The 22,699-nt window shown below is 42.1% G+C and overlaps 1 protein-coding gene and 1 pseudogene across 1 annotated transcript in view; one reads left to right on the top strand and one right to left on the bottom strand.

Moving 5' to 3' along the window:
- Window positions 1–22,699, top strand: part of FGF13 (fibroblast growth factor 13) — a 665,129-nt gene that overhangs the window by 317,327 nt on the left and 325,103 nt on the right. The window lies entirely within an intron of this gene.
- Window positions 14,985–15,982, bottom strand: LOC129151775 (glyceraldehyde-3-phosphate dehydrogenase-like; annotated as a pseudogene).

Consider the following 22,699-nt stretch of genomic DNA (forward strand, 5'->3'; position numbering starts at 1 on the left):
TACTGGCCAACCTCCTGTGTTTCTCCCCAGCCCTGATTGTGCACCAATGAGGACCCTCAGCCTGGCCTGCACCCTCTCACAATCTGGGACCCCTCAGGGAATGTCGGAGAGCCAGTTTTGGCCCGATCCCGCAGGCCAGGCCAAGGGACCCCACTGGTGCATGAATTCGTGCACCGGGCCTCTAGTTCACCATAATTTCCTTGAGGTTTGTCCAAGTTGTGTGTAGCATGTTGTGGTATGGATGCACCACAGTTTAACCAGTTATCCATTGAAGGACATTTGGATAATTTATAATTTTTGAAAATTAGTCTTTGTTTCTCTGGGATAAATACCTGACAGTGCACATGCTGGGATGTATGGTCTGGTCTGGTTTTAGTTTTAAAGGTCACTGACAAACTATTTTCCAGAGTGGCTATACCTTTTTCTTCTTGTTGATTCACATTCTCAAGATTATACTTGAGGTGAAACATCTTTTTATACATTCCTTTACCTTACTTTATTTTCCTTGAAATTTCTATTCATGTAATTTGCCCAATTTTTCAAATAGCTTTTTGGCCCTCACTGACATTTTTGCAGTTCTTTATTTATTGTTACTGGCAATCCTATTTTTTTTTTTTTGTAACACATATTACAAATCTTTTTCAGTCTGTGACATTTTAAGTTGTTCATAGTATATTTTTAATGTAAACATTTTAAATTTTAATGTAGCCATATTTACCATTATTTTCCATTGTGGTTTATGGATTTTGTGGTCTTGAATAAGAAATACTTTTGCACTTTATTCATAGGTAAACTACTTAGAGTATCAAATAGTCTATTTGCTCTTAATTTGTACACAGTACTAATATTCCTGCTGATCTGATTTTGAAGCACCTCATACATTAGAGGCAGTACATTGGCAGGAGTAAGGGAAATTCTAAAGACAGATACTCTGATGAGAGCATATAATGATTATTTTTTACTTATCTCAATTAATTATACTATCTGCCAGCCAGTCATTCACTTGTAGTAATCCTTCAGGACTCAATATCTACTTCTCTGGGAAGATTTCCTTGACACTTTTCAAGTCTAATTCCAAGTTCCTCCTCTGTGCTACACTCATTATAGCACCTCTCATACTGCATGTAACTGTACATTACTCGCCTACGTGTCTCACATGGTTTTGGCTCCATAAGAAAAGAGATTGTGCCTGTTTGACTGTTGTATCCCTTAGTGCAGTGCCTGGTCTCATGGTAAGTGATCAGTGACTTTTATTGAGTATGAAGATGAGGGAGATTCATTTAAAATAAGCAGACATTAGACCTCATGAAGTGCAGTGGCTTAGTATATGTAGTGCAGAGGCAAATTTTCTTGTGATCCAGGATTTCCTTCCGCCTTGGAGAAGCAGGCAGATCAGAACTCTGTAGGATGAGCTACTTGGAGAATAGGGTCGGAATGCCACAGGATAACAGTACAGTGGAGAGTTTTATGCTTAAGGCAGTTAGGGGCCTTTGATAGTTGAAGGGGTATATTAAGCCAAACAGAGTGAAGGTCCAGTTCTTAGAGAGAGCAAATATGAACAGCAAGTCCTAGTGTCAATAGCCAAGAGCTACGTGAAAATACTGTTGAAGCACAAGTGGACTGAGAGACATATTTTTGTCTTTTATTTAAGGAGACAGAGAAGTGTTTTGAATTTTTTGGAAAGGTTTTGCTCCAAGATGGTTAAACTATCTGGTGGTATGGCTCCCCTCCCTTGTCAGATATGGACACAGAGATAGTCACATGTTCTATCCAAGAAAGATGGGTCAGACCTGAGAAAATTCCTCACAGCTCCTTATTTCACATGAAATGATCATGAACTTTCCTTCCAGACTCATCGTAACTCATTAAAATTGTTCCACTGGCCTCTTTTCTAGTAGCTCCTGCTGCTCTTGAGGTTTGACTGTCATTGTGAAATGAAGAGGTTCTTTTTAATTAGAGAGCTGAAAGCCTAATCATATGTCATGGCAACCTATCGCTGAAGAAATATATACTCCTGGATGCTGCCAGGAGCCAAAGATGCTCATTGCAAGGCAACTTAAAAGTAAAAACAGCCCTGGCTTAGTGTTGCTCAGTGGTTAGAGTGTCAGCCTATGCTTGAAAGGGTCGCAGGTTCAATTCCTGGTCAAGGGTACCTGGGTTGCAGGTTCGATTCCTGGCCCAGGTCAAGGTGTATGCTGGAGGCAACCAATTGATGTGTCTCTCTCACATTTCTCCTCTCTCTCTCTCTCTCTCTCTCTCTCTCTCTCTCTCTCTCCCTCCCCTCCCTTCCACTCTCTATAAAAATTAATGGAAAAAATATCCTTGGATGGTATTAACAGCAACAGCAACAAAAATGTAAAAAAAAAATAAATGAAGAATAAACTTTAGGAAAGCATGAGAACATGAGGTACAGTTTGGTTATCTTTAATCTTTACATAATTGGAAGCACTTGTCCAGGAGTGAACTATCATTTAGGATTTGTGGTATATTATAGGAAAGGAAATTCACTTAGGGGAGACTTGCTACTCACAAAGTAAAGTGAAGGATGGGGAAAGAGGCTCAAAACTAAATGTGTATTTTCTTAAATCTTAGACTGTATAGTTATTCAATATAATACTGATCCTTTTTTTCTTTATTTATCTTTATTCTTATACTAGAGGCCCGATGCATGAAATTCATGCAAGAGTAGGCCTTCCTTCCCCCGGCTGCCAGCACCAGCTTCCCTCTGGCACCCGGCACCCAGGCTTCCCTTGCAGCCCCGGCTTCGTCCAGAAGGTCGTCCAGAAGGACGTCTGGTCTAATTAGCATATTATGCTTTTATTATTATAGATTATTATAGATAATTAGTAGTGCTCTTTGGGGCACTACATAACTATAGTCAGGGTCAGCTTCAAAAAAATATTTCATATTATGTACTATCTTTCTCCTTCATCATTGTTCTTTTTTTAAAATCTGGTATAGTAAAAAGAACTTTGGTCCAGAAGCCTGAATATCTTGGCTGTGGTCATGATCTTGCCACTGATTCACTATGTGAACTTGGGAAAATTCATTTTCCTTTGTAGAAATCAGTATTCCAATCTATGCAAAGAGTGAGTGGCTTGGATGACTTGATCTCTAAACTTCTTCCTGCTTCTGGCTCATATGACCACTACTAGATTGGATATTGATGTTATGCCTGAACTTAAGGCAATAATATGATCATGCTCTCAACTAAAATAGTTCTTTAAAGCAATCATTTTGTCAAAAAGGAGTTATTGTGTTCTGCCTGCTTCATATAAATATTTCTATCTTTGTCAACACCAGAAATTGGAATTTATAATCACTACAATATACCGAAAGCTAGCCCTTCTCTGAGTCATTGCTACCTACTTCTGATGGTGACCTACCAGAAGTGGAATCTTTCTATGCATCATAATCCAAGCACCCATGCAAGCTTCCCCACATTATAAAGTCTGTTTCTTCTGTGATCTAGCTTACCTGGATCAGATATTACAAATTGATCCATTTTACTTGCCAACTCCAATCATTTGGTGAATGACATCAGGAATCTGTATTTAGAAGCATTGTGAGGACTGTTTGGCCACTATGGACTTAGAATTGTCAAAGTGGCCAATATGTTAGGAATTCGTCATCCAAGACCTGTCATGAAAATTTCAAGTCTTCTCCTGCTGTTTTATAATCGACTCACTGGGAATTATGAACAGATGTTACTCTACAATCCTTCCAAATCTCTGGAGGCACCTTTGTGTGACACCAGCAGGACCAGTTGAGGGAAATTACTCAAACATCACAGAACTAATTGCTGTTCACATTTTGGAGCTTTTTATGATACAGGACAAACATATATTTACAAAATTATTTGCTATGAAATGGGTAAGAAGTAAATGTGATTGGTGAGAGTACTGGGACCAGGAAGAAATTGAAGAAACCAAGACAGTTCACCATGTAAATTGATCTACCATTTGTTTTATGCATACTATATGTCAGGCACTTTACTTCATATCTAATCCTCACAACAATAAGATGATGGAGGTGTGGAAGGTTTAAGTGGTTTTCTAAAGTTCACATGGCAAATACTGAATCTTTACCCCTCTGAAGTGTGTGTATGGAAATTGAGGACAGTAATGAACTCTTGAGTATTTGGGTCTCTTTTAACAGTGGAAGGTAACAATATACAAGCTCCTATTGAGGCTTTAGTGGATCAATAAATAGGACTCCTTCATCCTCCATCCAAGTCCTGAACAAAATGAGACATAGTAGTGAGGTAGATGAATATAAACATATAACTTTGATATCTGATAAAGCTATTTAGAGATCATCACTTGGATCTGTGGTCAAACTGACTAGAACATGTTCCTTCAAGCAAGCAGATTCCAAAAGAAAGCAAGCATCTGAGATGAATATGCCAATTTCACTCTTCCAAACATAAAATAGACTGGTTACTCCTTCTCTGGGGTGGGGTAAGTGAGGTAGTGGGAAAATGCCAAAAGTTTTATACTTCAGGCAGTCCCTCCACATAGAATCATGAAGATGGCAGAAGAAATTTTCCCTAATAGTTATAGAGTGCACGTTTGAATAACATGGGTCAATCACAAGAAAGACCAGAGCCAAGAAGTATATTCCTTAGTTTTAGAATTTTATAGAGTGGCCAGTCTGGTGAGATAAGCAAGAAGTATTAGCATATAACTCCTAATGAATGACTCTGCATAGCAATTTTAAGATGACACCTTTTAGTGAGTGTCTCTGGCCAGCTCACCAAGTTTCCCTCCTCATCATAGACAGTAAAATCCTAGTGACATCGCAAAAATGTCCTAGGTCCCTCCCCCAGGACTGAGACAGGTATTGCTAGCCTTAATCTTTTGCACTCGGATGTCGAGTGTGACTCGACACGGTTAGCATTAGAATAAAGGAATCGAGAAAAAAGCAAGCAAGTGCAAAGGGTTAAACTACTGCTATTGTGCATATAAACTGCACATATGAGCAGTCCTTGGAAAGAGAGCTAGCATTCACCTAAGGGCAAGAAGGCTGCTGTCTACAACACTGTTCCCCGACCTTTTGGGTTTCAAGCAGAGATGGTCATGTGGCAATGACATCAGGAGTTGGGGAGAGTCAGTCATGGGACTGGGGATGATAATGATAAGGGTCTTAAGTCAGATTCTCCCTGAAGTAGAACCTGAGACAGGATTTGAGTTCAAGTGGTTTATTTGGGAGGTGATTTCAGGAAGCACCATTACTGGAGTAGTTTAATGAACAGGGAAGTAAGGAATGTAAAAGTCAATACAGAGTCCATTATTTAGCAGGTTCCCACTGTGGGCAGCTGGGATTCACTCATCCTGGAGATGATAGGAGTTGTGCAAAACATGCCTCAGAGTTGAAAAAAATGAGCATTTATTCACCAACTCCTATCTATTAAGACCTATTCCTGTAAACATTGACTCCCTGGGATTACTAATGTTCCAGCCTACCCCATGCCCAAACTGAGTGAGTTTCCCCAGCCAAAGAGTGCACTCTGGCAGACAGAAATTGAAGGTACTTATAGTAGAAAACTGTTTGTGTGTACAGGAACAGGGAGCACCACACCAAAGGGTTATGGGTGGAATATACACTGCTATGAGACCTGAAAGGACCTGACCCTGGATTTTCTAAAAAGATTAAATAAGCCTTTGCTTGGAGCAATTTTCCTACCACTTCCTGTCCTCTCCAAGAAATTCTTACCCAGGACTCTCCCAACCTAAGCATGTCTTTTTTTCCTTTGGTCCAAACAAGAAAGACTATTTTTCCTTCATTTTTTCTGGTTTTTAAGGCAAGAAAGGTCCAAGAGAAGTTCAGAAATGTTAGCAAAGTTTTGGCTTTACAGAAGATTTGGAAACCATTAGTTGTCTTGGAAACTTTCAGACAGATTGCTTTTAAAGAAAAAGGGCAGTAGCAATAAATGTATTCTGGGCCATGGATGTCCCAACCCTGCTGTCTAGGGAACTGAGAAGGAATGCAGCATGAGGGGCTAGGCTTTAATTTGGGGGATGGAAAAACAGGCAGAAGCCAGAAGGTTGGCCTAAATTACCATGTAGCAATATAGTGGTGGGAGAGGATCCAAAGAACTGGAGTGGACTTCAAATGTCTGGAAGCAGATTTGTGTGGAAGGCAATGGCTGCTCAGGGGGAAGCAGTGGGTCAAACCATCTGGTCCAGTACCCCTTTGCCTGGATCTCAATACTTTTTTTGGTCATTAGCTGCTTGCTGTCCAGGGAAGCTATAGGAGGGATTTGGGAGCTCTCTTAGGAGGAACCCTAAGAGATATCTGAGATCTCTGAGAGAACTTATGATTGATTTATAATTAGTGAATGAAGTTTGCCAAAGGCTCATGTAAATTTTTCATGGATTTTTTGTATTTTCTTTATTTTTAAGGCCCAGAAGAGAATGACATGACATAAATGCATGGGCTTAAATATAGCGGCACAACAGAATCACATGGAAGCCTATTAACACACAGGATTGCCAAAATGTTGATACAGTGGGTGTGAGGTGGGGTCTGGGAGTCTGTATTTTTTAATATGCTCCTTTGCTTGGCCAATTTTTGTTAATTTGTGTCAATCCCTTACTCCAAATCAATGAAATAATGCTATGTTGATAGAAGAGGTTTCTAACTCAAATTCAGTTCCATTTTTCTTCATTTCCTTTGTATGGACAACTGATTTGCTGATTAAATATGCCTTCGGAGCCCAAATCTCTGAAGTCAGTGTTCTGATCTAATATCTGCCTCTGATTTGAAGAATGACCTTTAACATACTCTGGTTGAGTCATTCCCTGTCTTCTACATGGACTTAACCACTCTTGTTTAGTATGCTAAATGCAAAGGGAGAATGATTGTGAAAAGCTCAAAATGTAGCCCAGTGAACAACATAGTGTCAGTAAAACGTGTAAACTCAGTACATGAAGGGGAAGACTTCAGGGAGATGAAACTATCCATTCATCAACATTGGATTAATGAATCCCTGCTTGTCATCTTTGAGTGATTTAAAAGGAATTTAGATTTCTGGACTGAATTTGCCTAGATTACTATATTATATGTCAGTCCTAAACATTTGTATAAAATGTGCTATGCTGCTACTGAGATATACACAAAGACTAATCTACAAGAGAGTAGGAAGCTGTTTGCTTAGGAACTTAGGATGCTCACTTCCTTTTTTTCCTTTTCTCAGAAAACGGAAGTAGATGTTCAGTCAGGATCTGTTTTTGGTATTTATATATCGACTCAAGTCATGGAATTGTTCCTGCGTACCTTCTGAGGACAGGGATCTTTTTCTAGTTGTTTATAATTCTGAATGTTTCAAGTCATATACACTGAGTGGCCAGATTATTATGATCTCTGAACGCATAATAATCTGACCACTCAGTGTGTGTGTGTGTGTGTGTGTGTGTGTGTGTGTGTGTGTGTGTGTGTTTAGAGGCCCGGTGCATGAATTCGTGCATGGGTGAAGTCCGGCCAGCCTGGCCAGGGGAGGGGACTTGGGTGGTTGGCCTGCCTGCCTGCTGGTCAGACTCCTGGTTGAGGGGACAATTTGCATATTAGCCTTTTATTATATAGGACTAGATGCCCGGTGCACAAAATTTGTGCACGGGGTGGCGGGGGGAATCCCCCTCAGCCCAGCCTGCACCCTCTCCAATCCAGGACCCCTTGGGGGATGTCCGACTGCCAGTTTAGGCCCCATTCACAGTGCAGCAACAGTTAGACATCCCTCTCACAATCCGGGACTGCTGGCTCCTAACTGCTTGCCTGCCTGCTGGCCTAATCACTATCTAACTGCTCCCCTGATGGCCCCCAACTGTCCTGCCCTGCTGGCCTGTTGGCCCCCAACTGCCCTCCCCTGCCCACCTGATTGCCCCTAACCACCTCTGCCTCAGCCCCCACCACCATGGCCTTGTCTGGAAGGAAGTTGGATGTCCAGAAGATGTCCGGTCACCTAGTCTAATTAGCATATTACACTTTTATTAGTATGGATGGTTACTGAGCAGTCCATTCTGGGGAACATGGAGAAGCGGCCTTGTGACTCAGAACCAGGGACTCGACAGGAAGCTGGGAGGTCTGGTCTCACTCAACAGAGGATGGGCCTGGGATCATGGGTGAGGCCTGGACTGTGTTTAGCTACGAGGAGCCTTCCTTCTCCAGGCACCACTTGCTCAGTGGCCTCCCACACACACCTCGACATGGGTTCAAACATGCAGCCTTTCAATGTACAGGATGAAGCTCCAACCAATGAAGCCACCTGGCCAGGGCAGTTATTCTTAGCTTTTATTTTATTTTTTACTCTTTTTTATTAAATCTTTATTGTTGAAAGGTTTACATAGGTCCCCTTCCCCCCCATTAATCTTTTCCAGCCTACAACCCCCTCTAGGCCCTCACCACCCCATTGTCTGTGTCCAGGGATGATGCATATATGTACACAGACCATTGGTTGATCTCTTCCCACCCACCCACCCTCCCCCGCCTTCCCTCTGAGGTTCCACAGTCTATTCATGCATCTGTGTCTCTTTTTGTTCATCAGTGTATTTGGCTCATTAGGTGTTAAAAGTGCTCTGGTTGTGATCACTTGGGTTTTCTAAAGATGCAGTCATATCATGTACAAATGTTTTTTCTTTTTCCAAATTTACTTGTGGACACATTGGGAATATAGATACCAGAAACAGAAGTCTGTGAATAAGTTGGGAATAGGATGCTTTTTCTTTCGTTACTTTCCAAATTTACTTGTGGACACATTGGGAATATAGATATCAGAAACAGAAGTCTGTGAGTAAGTTGGGAATAGAATGCTTTTTCTTTCGTTACATTGTGTATGTGATCCTGTGCTCCCGCCGTGTTGAGAACACTGAGTACTCTGGCTGCAGGGAAGCTCTCATTGGCAACTCATCCACATAGAGCCATAGCCTCCCTCTCCATCAGCCGTAGCTCCCAGGACAGACGCATGCACCCCTCAGCAGAGGTGGGGGCAGGTGGCCACCTCCCGCAGACTTGCCCCCTGTCATCATCCGGTGGGGCCCACCTTCTGCATATGACCCTCTTGTTCCTACTCCCAGGCCATTCCATGTACTTCCTCTCAACCAGCCCCCTCTCTCCTCCCATCATGTCCGGAGCCCTAGGTGCTGTCCCTGCGAGGTCTGTGACACTCCCTACCAAACCATTTCATCTCATTACTTCATGGTGTCCAGTGTTTTTTCTGCCTTGTTAACTTGGTTTGAATCTGAACGGAAATGGCTCCATCTTTTATTCCATTTGTGTCCTTTCGACCCCTAAGTTAATGCCGTGTCCTTAGTATGTGGCTATGAGATGTCTCTATGACTGAGCTAGGAAACCTTTCATGTTTCTCTTTCCTTTTCTTTCATCTCAGGATAACTGAGCTCTGTGGTTTGTGTGGGACCAAAGGCTCTGGGAATACAATGCTGAGCCCTATGAACTCATTTTATTCTTTATTGTATTATTTAATTCCTGGGGTTGAATTAAACATGAAAATAGAAGAAAATATACCCTAAGATATACAATCTGAGTTATTACCCGGAGATTTCTGCGGGAGCTGACACTGAGTTATGAGACCCATGTGTTTATTGGTCAGTTTCCTCACCTATGGAACGAAGGTTGAACCTGCCCCTCGGATCCTTGGAGGTTGGATATGATGCATCCAGAGGGATTAACTGGCAGCTCGGAGAGTAAGATCAGAAGTCAACAGACACTTGTTTCCTTTACCTGGGCAGAGTTAGAAAAACACAGCTCTATATCCTAACACCTGGAAGGGCTATGCCTGTGGGAGGAGGTGCAGGGAACCGGGGCTTCCCCCTTGCTCCTGCCCCGCCCTCCCTCCATCCATCCCTGCACTGGCCCAGCCACCATCAGGGAACCGCCCATCTCTCAGGAAGGACCATGCACAGTTTCTTGCAGACACTGAAGCAGCTGGGGAGTAGGGAGGTGGTGGTTTTTCTCCCCTGAGGAGACGCTGAAGTCCTTGTTGAAGTCTCTGCTCTGGAGCCTCTCACAGCTGTGAGTCCTCGTCCAGGAAGGCTGTGCAGTGGAGGCTCCACGTGCCTTTCAGAAGAATGTCAGCTGGGGGAGGGAGCAGGAGGTCTGCCTTGCGCCCGCTCGCCAATCCCCAGTCCTGCTTCGCTGCCACCCAGCCCAGTTCCCTATGGCTCTCCATTGGCCATCCAGCCTGATGGGATCCTGTGAGCCAGGGGTGGGGGAAGTGGAGGGGAGGGACCAAGAGGTGCTCCATGCACTTCCTGGTTACTGGTAGGCCTTTCTGGTCGTGATGACCCTAGGCTTTTGGCCTGGAGCCAGCGCAGACAGCCGGCTACTCGCCTCCGATGACAGGTGGCAGGGGAGCCCGGTGTCCATGGCAGCCCCCCTCAGCGGCTGTGGATCCGGCCGTTGAGAGGTGCGGGGAGCCTCTCAACCCAGATAGGCCTCCCCAAGTCCCGCCCCCCAGCCTCCCGCCGCCCAATTGTGGGCATAGCGGAGTGATGGTTATTTGCATATTACTCTATTATTAGACAGGATGTACACTGAGTGGCCAGATTATTATGTGTTCAGAGATCATAATAATCTGGCCACTCAGTGTAGATATGAGGAATGTGCCATCTTGCTTTGAAGGTTTATAGTAATGGTTGAGAAATTTGGGGGTGATGTAAGTTATTAGTTGCCTGTGATACAGGATAAAATATTTGCTATGGAGTTCCAGAGCACCAAAGGGTCTCAGGATGTTGGGAGAATGAACAAAGAATTCATGGTGGGAAATGAGAGTTAAGATGGACTTTGAAAAATAGTCAGGATCTGACAGATAAAGGCATTGTCACTATAGAAAACAGGTAGAGCCCTGTCCTGTGTGGCTCAGTTGATTGAGCATCATCCTGTGCACTGAAGGGTCACCAGTTTGATTCTCAGTCAGGGCACATACCCAGATTGTGAGTTTAATCCCCAGTATGAGAGTGTACAGGAGACAACTGATCAATGTTTTTCTTCCTCCATCTCTCTTCCTCTCTCTCTAAAATCAATAAAAACATATTTAAAAAAGAAAACGAAAATAGCTAGAGCAATGGCCCAATGGTGGCTCAGGTACTACATGTTTGAAATTGTCTTCAAATTCTACTGAAAGATTTTTAGGCTATCCTGGAAATAGGGTAATTTCCCCTTTCTTGGGATTGTTAGGCATCAGACATCTCAACAGCTGCCTTAGTATAAAAAATGCCTTGTGAGCTGTGGGAATGAATGAACAGCAGTAACATTACAGTCATGGGGGGGAAGTTGTTGCATACTGGTAGGAATCCAGCACTGGGAGACTTTACTGAAAGATACCTAGATGGTTAGGATAGCAAAGAAGCCTGCCACTCTCGCAGTGTAAATGAAAAAGCTTGGGATTTGCTATCAGACCAATTGGATTTCAATTCTGGTTCTGCCACTTACTAGTGTTTTCCTAGACAATCATCTGTATATATAAAACCTTAATATGCAAATAGACCAAATGGCAGAACAACCAAACAACCGGTTGCTATGACATGCACTGACCACCAGGGGGCACACGTGGAACTTGGTGGGCATCTACAACAGGCAGTAGAGTGCAGAATATGGCAGACATCGGCCACAGCAAGATGGTGGAGCAGGTGAGCGGGGGCGCCGGACCAAAGTGGGGTGCCAGTCGCTGTCATTGGGGTGAGCCTCTGGTGGTTACTGAAAATTCTTTCCTCCCGCACACCACAGTCCCACCTGGCACTTGCACCCACATACTGGTCCCTCCCAACTGCCCTCCGCTGCTGGCCATATTGTGGTGGCCATCTTGTGTCCACATAGGGGCAGGATCTTTGACCACATGGTTGCAGCCATATTGTGTGTTGGAGTGATGGTCAATCTGCATATTATACTTTTATTAGATAGGATCGAGGCCTAGTGCACAGGTGGGGGCCAGCTGGTTTTCCCTGAAGGGTGTCCCGGATCAGGGCGGGGGTTCCCTTGAGGTGTGGGGCGGCCTGAGCGAGGGGCCTGTCATGGTTTGCAGGCCAGCCACACCACCTGGCAACCCAAGCAGAGGCCCTGGTATCTGAAATTTATTTACCTTCCACAATTGAAACTTTGTAGCCTGGAGCAGAGCCAAGTCTTATGCTTGCTCCTTGGCTGCATCCATTTCTGTTGGAATTTATTTTATCTTCTATAATTGAAACTTTGTAGCCTGGAGTGGAGGCCTGGGCCGGCCAGGGTGTGCAGAAAGCTTTGCTTCCTCCATTGCCAGGGGCAACCTTAGCCTCCAGCTCTTTCCAGCTCTATGGCTGCCGCCATTTCTGTTTGGATTTGTTTACCTTCTATAATTGAAACTTTGTAGCCTAGAGTGGAGGCTTAGGTCAGCAAGGGCAGGCGGAAAGCTTGGATTCCTCCATTGCCTGGGAAACCCAAGCCTCCCTCCTGCTCTCTGTGGCTGCAGCCATCTTGGTTGGGTTTATTTGCATACTCACTCTGATTGGCTGGTGGGCGTGGCTGGTGGGCATGGCTGGTGGGTATAGCAGAGTGATGGTTAATTTGCATATTAATCTTTTATTAGGTAGGATAGTGTAGTTGTTACAGCTGATATATTGTAAATGTTCAATAAATTAACTACTTGAGTCATGTGTGTAGAGGCCAAGTTTCAAGAGCCATTGTAGATGCTTGCCTAGGTTTCCATAGAACCACAGCTTATTTCTCTTGCTGTTTTATGAGATATTATGTCTCCTTCACATTTCATCTTGGTTCTTTTGCTTTATCCAGGATCTGGATGCCCCTTTAGATGTTTCTGGTCTGGCAGAAAGACCATTCCTTCAGAACTTGCAGTGGCTTTATCATTTGGGGATTCTTTCAGCTGATGCTTCTATCTTGCTATGCTTTGACACTCTGCTTTGACACTCTGGCTCCTACTTGAACTTTCTAATTCTGCTGGCTTTGTCCTATCTGTATGGGAATATGACCCCAACACTTCCATGGTACCAATGTCACCTCTAGTCCATGCTTCTTGCATGTGGTAGATATTGCCAGACAATCTTATGGATTGCTATTAGTCAAAGGTGACCAAACTGGACCTGATTGGGGGACTTGGAAACTAGCTTGGAGCCAGCCTTAATGCTTGTTGACCTTGAACTGGACTCCTCAGACCTGGCGACTCCTGACATATTATACCCCTTAGGCAAAGGCATGAAGAACTGTGGGTCAAATCTTGATCTTGTCTCAACACACTCTGAATAAGCTGGTGGTCCAAAATGTCTCCTTCAGGCTAGCCTAACACTCTTTGCCTGCCTTGAGCTGTCCATGGGGCTTCTGAAAAACTTCTAGACTCTATGATAGGCTGGGAATTTGGTGCTGTAGAACCTAAAATACAATAGCTTAATTTTGTTTAACTCAATGTTTCTCAAAATCATTCCATCAATTTGATTCACATACACACCCACTAAATACCTATTAACATACATAGAAAATAGTTTCTCCATAATTTGGGAAAATGCACTAATTCAGTTTTCATAAATATGCTTTAAGATAGATTACCTCCATTTTATTGATGTAGAAAATGGAGTTCAAAGAGATTATAGTACTTGTCTAATATCACCTAGTGATTTCGCACCAATTGGAAATCTTGCTGCTCTTCTACCACACTCCGTCTCTGCCTGCACAAGCCCTGCCCTTGGTCCTTATGATAAAAATGTTATGTTAGCACAAAGTTGGGAAACAAAACCCTTCCATAGACCACCCATGTCAATTTGAAGCCAGTGTTAATGCCTTGAATCTTAGAGCATGGCTGGGCTCTACGTTAGGACTGAATTGAACTCAGACCAGAAAGCAAAGTCAAGAAGCTTCTTACTAGCATGTTATTCAGTCTTGTACATAAGAGTTTGCCATGGGGGTTGCTATCTTTGCCTTTCCCTGAGCTTGGTAGCATTCTCAAATGGGAGGATCTCATATCCTGCCATAGTTACCACCTGCTCTACTTGTAGTATGGGTCATCATCTTCCATACCCACTCCCAAGCCTCCAACCTCTGGCTTTGGGTGGGAGTGGAGGAGGGGCTTTTCATGGACCAAAGACCAGGGAAATAACAAAACAACACTAAATACTTCTTCCTAGAGGACTTGATCCCCTTGAGTTACAGAGGAAAACCAAATACAGACAACTAGAAGCTCAGTAACCAACCCCCAGCACACCCAGCTGACCACATTTTTTTTTTCAGTCAAATTCCTGGAGTGGTGTTTAGCAAAGCTGAGCAGACATGGGTTCAAATGCTGCTACCTGACTGTGTGCTTCTCTGAACCTGTTTCACCATTCAAAAAAAGGAGATAATCATACTTATTCCTGTTTAATAGTGTGGTTGTAAGGATAAATTAGATAATTGATGTACTTTGTTATGTACGTTTCTGATAAACCCTCCAAGGCAGGATTTAAAGTAAAGGCAGATATTATAAAATGGCTCAAGGCAAATATTATAAAATAGTTTGTTATTAGTCACACATTGTGGTAACAATATTAGTTGAATATCCAAGATCAGGATGACTGTGACTCACAAGCAAATTCAGAATAATAGCGCCTGGTAGCTCTTGCACCGGGTGTCAGAACCCTACAGAAAATATTATAGCTTCCTCAGTACTCAGCCACTTTGGACAGGGTGAGTTGAAGTGCAGGTAATGTCCCAGCTCTTTCAATTGCCTAAATCTATAATATTACCTCCAAAAATGCATTAGCAACTCAGAATGGTAGGGCTAAAGTTTCCGCTTTCAGTCTCTGCCTCTTCTCCCCCCCCCCCACCCCGGGGTACAGTGAACTTTATTGATGGTGCATGACAAGGTAGGGCTCCCTAAGCCCCTCCCCTTCTTTAGGGGGTCTAGGATTGAAACTGTGGTCAGGAGAATCTCAGAGGGATCGATCTGGGGCAAGGACTCCCCAGCAGGTGAGGACCTCTCTTCCTCTTGTTGGGGCTGGTGGTCCAGTGGGCCCTTACTATTTTGAGGCTATGTGAACCATAAGGTCCACCACCCTGTTGCTGTAGCCAAATTCATTGTCATACCAGGAAACGAGCTTGACAGAGTGGTCATTGAGGACAATGTCAGCTCCAGCATCAAAGGTGGAGGAGTGGGTGTCACTGTTAAAGTCGCAGGAGACAACCTGGTCCTCATTATAGCCCAGGATGCCCTTGAGGGGGCCCTCTGTTGCCTGCCTCACTACCTTCTTGATGTCATCCTATTTGGCAGCTTTCTCCAGGTGGCAGGTAATATCCACAGCCCACACATTGGGGATGAGGACACAGAAGGCCATACCAGTGAGCTTCCCATTCAGCTCAGGGATGACCTTGCCCACAGCCTTGGCAGTGCCAGTAGAAGCAGGGATGATGTTCTAGGCAGCCCCTCAGCCACCATGTCACAGCTTCCCAGAGGGGCATCCACGGTCTTCTGGGTGGTGTTGATGGCATGGACTGTGGTCGTGAGTTCCTCCACAATGCCAAAGTTGTCATGGATGACCTTGGTCAGGGGGGCCAAGCAGTTGGTGGTACAGAAGGCATTGCTGACAATCTTGAGAGAGTTGTCATACTTGTCATGGTTCACATCCATCACAAACATGGTGGCCTCCTCTCAAGGGGCAGAGATGATGACCCTCTTGGCTCTGCCCTTCAAGTGAGCCACAGCCTTCTCCATTGTAGTGAAGACAGCAGTAGACTCCACAACATACTCAGCACCAGCATCACCCCATTTGATGTTGGTGGGATCTCACTCCTGGAAGATGGAGATGGATTTTCCATTGATGACAAGCTTCCTGTTCTCAGTTTTGACTGTGCCTTTGAACTTGAAATGAGTAAAATCATTCTGGAACATGTAGACCATGTAATTGAGGTCAATGAAGGGGTCATTGATGGCGACAATATCTACTTTGCCAGAGTTAAAAGCAGCCCTGGTGACCAGGCACCCAATGCAGCCAAATCCGTTCACTTTGACCTTCACCATCGTGTCTCAGGGTTGTGGCTGGCACTGTGCAGGAAGAGCGGCTATCTCATGAACAGGTGGAACAGAGAGACTCTGCCTCTTCTTTTATAGATGAGAAAGATAAAGACCCAAAGAAGGGACTGTACCTGTCTCTAAAGTGACACAAATAATAAATGATAAAAATGGGATTCTAACACAGATCATTTATATGATGTCAGTGTTCTGATTTGATATGCTTATTAGATAATATTTGAAAAATATGAAAAATGATAAAGAAGGAAAAAACCACCTATGATCCCATTTCACAGACAAATCCACTACTATTTGAGTGTAACATTATCTTCCTTTCTGTCTGCTCTCAATATTAAAACACCGGGCTTTGGACCTCACACTCAATGCTTTCTCTAGCACATCAGGATGACTTTTCTAATCAGCATCCTTATTTGATATTTGATAAATAATAGTTAAGTTTATAATTTTCAAAACCAAGTATAGCTGTCAATTGATCCCCAAATATATGTTGCTCATTAAAAAAGCAGGTGTAATAATGAGATCAGGAACAGAAAAGATCACCAGGATGGCCCAAAGCAGAAATCCCAATTGATGCTAGACTCTCAGGGGAATTACCCGAAAGCACACCCCCACCCCATCTCCTGGCCTAGGGAGCATGCTCATTGGCAGGGTCTCTATTTGAAGGTGGTCCTCTAGGCCTGTGCTCTTTCCAGCTGGAAGGGAACAGAAAATAAAAAGGCCACATGGAATGCTTCCTACAGTTCTCTTAATGGTAGTAATGGAATGCCTAGGCCCCAGGACATTATGACAGCTCTGTCCACTCTCCTATGGCTGAATTACTAGAACTCCAGCTGCAGCCTGCATTTTAACTCCCTGTTCTGTTACCAACCACAGTCTTGTTATCAGTCTATTAGGAAAAGAGGATAGGAGCTAGTGGAGAGGTGACTGTGGAGAACTGAGAGAGTTCAGAATTTCCTTCCAGTATATTCTACCTTAATGGAAGTAATGCTATAGCATCCTATGCACTGGGAGAGAGTAGAAGGCCCTTTGCTCTCACTTCCCTTGTTAAGCTGAGCTAAGAAGTTCCCCCAAAGCTTTTCCTAACAAAGGTATCCACATCTGTGTACTTCACTGTCTGGACACAGTTCCTTGCAGAGGCAGAAGCTAACACTATTGTCCTAATTGACTTGAATCATAGGAAATAAGTAGGATAGAAAGCCATGTAGCCTCTTTGTTACACAGCAGTTTACAGAAGCAGCCATTTATTTTTAGAATGGGGAAGCAAAACGCAGCAGCTTACTCTTTAGGGATCAGCAGGTGGAATAATAATCTGCCAAATTTAATATTAAAGTTTTTATAGCTGGGCTACAAATGAGACTTTTTTTGCCTGCCTCAATGTGATGTTGTCAGCATCATTGCATATTCCTGCGCATCAAAAATATGAATGCTGCAAAAAGGAGACATAGGACTGAAGGCCAAGGGAGCCTGCTAGACCAATTGCCTGAGCAATTGAATTAGAAAAAATATATATAGGTGGCCTAGTCACCAGGAACATTAAAACCTCAAGTCTCTGCTTAAATGTCACCCTTAGTGAAGTCTTACCTGGCACTTGTGCGAAGTAGCCCCTTTATTCGGTATTATTGTTCTTCCATGCACACATTACTACCTGACAATATGCTTTTAACTGTTTATTGATTATTTGTTGTCCATATCACCCACTAGAAGGTAAGGCCCAAGAGAACAGGGACTTGCTTTTATTAAATTCTGTCTCCAGGGCCTAGAACAGTAACTAGCATATGGCAGATTCTCAGGAAATATATGTTAAATAAGTCAGTGAATTGTGTGAATGTATGAATCTAGTATTAACAAGACCAGTGAGTATACCAATGACAGAGACAACAATACCAGTTGGTATTTATTGAAGGCTGTATATTAACCCATTTAGTTCCCACAGCAACTCTGTGAGGGTCATTCTGTCTTTATCCCCATTTTTCAGTTAAGGAAAATTAGACATGGGTGACCTTGAGACACAACATGATCACAGGACTGGGGATATTCCTTCCAGATATACCAGACTAAGCATTCATTTGATAATATTTTGAATTGGGTTATTTGGAATTTTTTCCATGATTCTTACTCAACTCTGTAAAACTCTTTCAGTAAAATGATCACATGAGCTGGATAAACTTCATTTATATCTGTATCTCTATGACATCCATGAACTTATCAAAAATCCAAACTGGCAGAGCAGAATATTCTTCATTGCTCTGTGGCAGAAAAAGCAACATTCTTTGGCCTATTTGGGGCTCGGTTGTGAAGCCATATCTGATAGATAATGGTAGTTTCTTTCCTTGAAGTTTTGGAGTAAAGATGAATGAACATTTTGGTATGCTCTAATGTTGACTTTCTCCTATTTGAGACATTATCTAGACAACACTATTTATGGAGTTAAAGTGTTCTACAAAGCCAGAGTCTGTTAGGGCCTCTTAGTCACTTTCAAGTAATTTTTTTCATGAAATTACAATTTATATGTACTCTTCCTTCCCATATAAAATGCAACAAAAATATATTAGACCAAAAATGCACACTAACAGCAGTCCACTGAGCTCCCCAAGGGCAGTGTACTAATATATTTATGTGTATATCCAAAAGTTCTCCAGGAACTTTATATATTTTAATACATATTTTTATTGATTTCAGAGAGGAGGGGAGAGGGTGAGAGAGATAGAAACAGCAATGATGAGAGAGAATCATTGATCAGCTGCCTCCTGCTTATCCCCTACTGGAGATCGAGCCCACAACCTGGGCATGTGCCCTCGACCAGAATCAAGCCTGGGATCCTTTAGTTAGCAGGCCAGGCCGACACTCTATCCACTGAGCCAAACCCACTAGGGCTAAGCTGTTTTTAAACTTATAGAGACTGGAAACTCACTGGGAACTAGATTTTTTTCAACTTTTCCTTTTTACTATTTCTAGAAACAATAGCAGATCTAAGCTTCTATGAAATTGAACTTTAAACCCACTCTTCCTATAACAAATAATGAAAAGTTGATTCATTGTCTAATCCAGTTCTCTGGATTTGAATATTAATCATCAGGTGCTCCTCTTGTCTACATAAGATGTAGCTATTTTTTGGTCTGCTAATTCTTTTGATATTTAATTAAATGTGTTTCCTTAAATTAGGAGTGTTTTGTCAAATATGGGGTCCCTCAGGGGCACCTGTAACTGATGTTATGTTCTTATGTAAGCATTTAGGTGATGCTACATACATTTTGTGTTTTGCTTGACATATAGAGCCCATTCACAAATACATCCAGAATGCCTTCATAGATTACAAAAGCTATTGCCTGGAAATAATGTATGTATGGTATTTAAATATTTCTACCAAGATGTTTCTTATGCAGGGTTTTAATCACTGAATGATTTTCTATTCTTCCTAATTTTTCCTGCCTGTTTGTTTGCTAATTGCATGGATAGAAAGATGGGTAAGAAATACAGATTCCTTTTAGACATTTTATTCCTTCTCCAAAAAACAGTTAAAAAGTTAGCAGATAGAAGTTTCAAATGACTACTAAAAATATGATTGTGAGAGTATACGTGGAAAAGAAGTTTCAGGAATGATTGAATCCTATTAGGAAAGGAGAATGGTTTCATTCAGAGAAATAGGAGCAGATCAGATGGAAATGAGATTGAATCACCTACCATAAGAAGGGAAACATTCCCTCCGTTTGTTTTTCAGCCAATGCGCCATATGAAGAACCTTTGTGTGTGTGACATAAAACAGGTGATGCATGTATACCTTGATATAATCATCAATTAATGTTGAGTGCCATACTCTAGGGCAAACATGTCAAACTTGCGGCCCATAACAAATACTTTTGCAGCCCAACCAATATAATTGTATGTAAGAAATGTTTTAATAAAAATTTCATAACTTAATTTTTACAATATCCTGTTATACATAACTAGAGGCCTGGTTCATGAATTCGTGTACCAGTGGGGACCCTCAGCCTGGCCTAAGGGATCGGACTGAAACCAGCTCTCTGACATCCCATGAGGGGTCCCGGATTGCAAGAGTGCACAGGCCAGGCCAAGGGACCCCACCGGTGCACAATCAGGGCCAGGGAGAGACACGGGAGATTGGCCAGCTGAGGAAGGATTGTGGGAGGGCTCCAGGGCATGCCCAGCCCATCTAGGTCAGTCCCGATAGCCGGACCCCAGCAGTAAGCTAACTTACCGGTCAGAGGGTTTGCCCACTGGTGGTCAGTGCACATCATAGCGAGCAGTTGAGTGGCCTTAGCATATCATTAGCATATTACACTTTGATTGGTTGAACAGCCGACCAGTCAACTGGACACTTAGCATATTAGGCTTTTATTATATAAGATTATTAATAACAAACTACAATGTTTGCTAATGACTGATTACTATAATCGTGTTGCATTCATTTTCCTTATGCACCTTACACTCAGGTGCACCATTTCTCTCCACTAATACTAGCGGTGAATATTTTAGCAGCTTATTGCCACGTCATTAGTCTTGGACTGACTTGTTTGGTGTGCACAGCAGGAAATATTTTGCTTTCGGAAAACAAGAAAAATAGGTTTATTTGTGTTATGCTTATTAATTTGTGAAGTTATTCAGTGTCTGGTAGTTAATGTTCAAGAAAAAATATTAATTTTTATTAAAGTGTTCTATTATTTTATGTTAATGATTACTCATTTATTTCAGCCCTTTGTATTCAGCATGTCTCTACCGAAATAAACCTTTGTTTCTATAAAAATTGAAGTTTTTATTTTTTTGCGGCCCATATAAACTTAAACCTTATTTATTTGGCCGGTGTTAGCCTTTGAGTTTGACATGCTTGCTCTAGGGGCTCTAGCAGAAATACCTGACATCATTAAATCTGCATCTCAGCAGGGTAAGAGGTTTGGATGGTATCAAAACATCAGAGAAAGTAGATTTTAGAGTCACTAGTTCAATGCTTACAAAGGAGGGGAAAAACCCTTACCTTAGTGTTTCTTTCTATAATTTTACTGTTTTTTTTTTCTTTAAATGTTAAGATGTATGACTGATTAGCTTAACAAATCTAAAGCTATTCAGTTTCTTGACTCTACACCCAAGAATTGTAAGTCTATGGTTTTAACTTTGATATTTCAATTTCCATGTATCAAATTATTGTCTACCAGTATTTAGTTCACCTTGTTTTCACATTCCTTCCATTGGCCATCATTTTATTTTCTTATTTACAGTTAGTATTTATTTAGATTCAGCAGCAACTGCATTGCTTGCCATTTTCTCTTACATTCTCCTTTTACTTGGATATAGTTGCCTTTTTTTCAAATTATCCTTTTAGTGATGTTCTCTAAGCAATAAACTAAGATTTTATTTGGCTAAAGATGTTGACATTTCACTTTTACTTGTCTAATGATAGGTTAACTGGATAGAGATGTCTTAGTCCCCACTGCCAACATTAGACTTGTTGCTGTTGTCAATAGGATTATTTTTTATAAGCAATGTTTTGTTTTTCTTCAGTCACTTTAAATATTTTTTTGTTCAAGGCCCTACAGTTTCACTGCAATGTCTCTAAGTATGGATTTGATATTATTTATCCTTTCTCAAACTTAGTGTCTTTTATGCATTTTCAGTATATTCTTGTATGTGGTGTAATTGATGGGCTAGTTTCATATTTTTTTGCACATACCTGTCTAGTTTTTCCAACACCATTTATTACGGAGACTGTCTTTACTCCATGGTATGCTCTTGCCTCCTTTGTCAAATATTAATTGACCCTAAAGATGAGGATTTATTTTTTTCCTCAATTCTTGAGAACTATTATCATTATATATTAAAATTACTCTGGTATCCCTTTCTAAAAATCCTCTTAGACTTTGGTTGACATTCCTCATTTTGCCTTTTTGTCTGTTATCCTTGCTTTCCTAATTTCCATCTGTTTTATCTCTCCAAAATGCAGTCTTAGTCCCCTCTCCCCAGAAAGCTTTCAGTTTACTGATTCTTCAGATCTGCATGGATTAAAAATAGCAAGGGATTAATCATTTAAATTTCATGACACCTCACACCTTCAAACTAACTTGAAATTCAACTGGAGAAAAGAATGCAAACATGAGGTGTCCATCAGCAATTGTGGAGTGTGTTATGGTGAAAGAGGCACTGGCCTTGGAATTTTTCCTGATAGCAAGTGCTCAATAAATATCTAATGAATGAGTCGGTGAATGCATTCCCCTATGTAAATGTGAAAAACCCAGTAACTGACATCATGTTGCTTACACTTTAGAAGGGAAGCCATCACATTGCTTTGTAATTGTTAACTTACCTGTACAAGGTATTCTTTGAGGCAGTGAAAGAAATGGGAGTTAGGGAAATATTTGTAGAGGCAGCAATGCTTGTACTGGATTTTGAAGAATCATTAGGAGTTTTCCAGGGGGATAAGCCATGGAAGAAAGAAAGGAAAAAACAACAACATTGTGTATACAGATTCACAAGAGCCTGGAACTCGTGGAGATGTGCATATTGATGGGTGCCAACAAAGGGAATGCTATGGAAAATAAAGGAAACATGTTAAAGGGGGCATATGTAAATCTCTGCCCTGACCCCTCCACAGATAGCTCTACCCTCAGCACTCTGAGCTCCCCAGTCTCCTGCAAAGGTTTCCTGGTGATGAATGACAGAGAGCAGTTTTGTATTGCCACTGGGCTTATGGCCTGT

The sequence above is a fragment of the Eptesicus fuscus genome, chromosome 1 (assembly GCF_027574615.1).
Source record: "Eptesicus fuscus isolate TK198812 chromosome 1, DD_ASM_mEF_20220401, whole genome shotgun sequence".
NCBI classification, from domain to species: domain Eukaryota; kingdom Metazoa; phylum Chordata; class Mammalia; order Chiroptera; family Vespertilionidae; genus Eptesicus; species Eptesicus fuscus.